This window comes from Buceros rhinoceros, unplaced genomic scaffold, assembly GCF_000710305.1.
Source record: "Buceros rhinoceros silvestris isolate BGI_N320 unplaced genomic scaffold, ASM71030v1 scaffold15254, whole genome shotgun sequence".
NCBI lineage: Eukaryota > Metazoa > Chordata > Aves > Bucerotiformes > Bucerotidae > Buceros > Buceros rhinoceros.
Genome location: NW_010408920.1, coordinates 3,512 through 4,608, shown reverse-complemented (window position 1 = coordinate 4,608; position 1,097 = coordinate 3,512).

Below are 1,097 nucleotides of genomic sequence, written 5' to 3'. Positions count from 1 at the left end.
GGGGGTGCTCCACGTAGGCGGGGTGCAGAGCTGTTTAAAACACGCTCCCTTGCAAAGCCTGGGGGAGACCGTGACGCGCAGCCTACGAGGAGCACCCTGGAGAAGCCGGAGCTGCCCTGGTCTGTGGGTGGGGGACACGCAGGAGGCTGCATGGAGGAAAGCCAGCGGCTTCAGAGCCCTCTTTCTCCACCCTTCCTCCCGCAAGCCTGCCTGTCCTCGCAGCACCATCAGGCCCCCTGGTCTGTGTGTCTAAAGGACGGGATTATAAAACCGCAGAATGGTAGAACCACAGAGTGCTTTGGGTTGGAAGGAACCTTTCAAGGTCAGTAGGACTTTCCACCTGGGTGACACATCCTTGAAAACCCAGCGTGCCATCTGTGGGGCTTCTTACCTCAGTCGATTTTCTGAAAGGTCTTTGAGAGTTTTGCCTCTGAGGAAACGTTTTTGGGAAGAGAGTTGAGGAGAAAGTACGTCACCATTGTCAACGTACAGCTCGAAGTTTTGGTCATGCCTATACATTTATTTCCCCCTACCGGTTCTCTCGGACTAAATCCAGCACTGATGTTACTCCACTTCAAAACAGTCATTTTATTTATTTTATTTCGGTTTTTGGTTTTTCTTTTTTTTTTGGTGGCCAAGTCTCTGGTCTTGTTCTGTGAACGAGCAGCAAAACAGTGGCGACGCATCGGTCCGCAGAGGTGATGTAATTCAGGAGACTGAATCCAGCACTTTTCCTTCAGAGGAACTTGCTGATTACTGAGGAACCAGCTTTGCGGTGGGAATGTGACAACTCTGTCAAACTCGTGATGGACACTGACTGCTGGCGGCCAACATGCCTCGTGCCGTGCCAACCTACCAGCTGCTGGTGGTGGGCACATTGCCCGGCTCCCCACCTCGTAGACGAGCGAGCTGCCAGCTCCTTACCTGGCAACTTTGAAGAAAAACCCCAGCAAATCTTTTCCAAGAAAAATTGTGACATTTCCGAATTTCTCTCTGTTTTTTGTAATTCCGGATGAGTCCGAGCAATTTTCAGGAGAGTGGAAAGTCCAGAGGCCCCGTGATTACTGGATGGTCACATCTCCTCCCTTCAGTCGGAA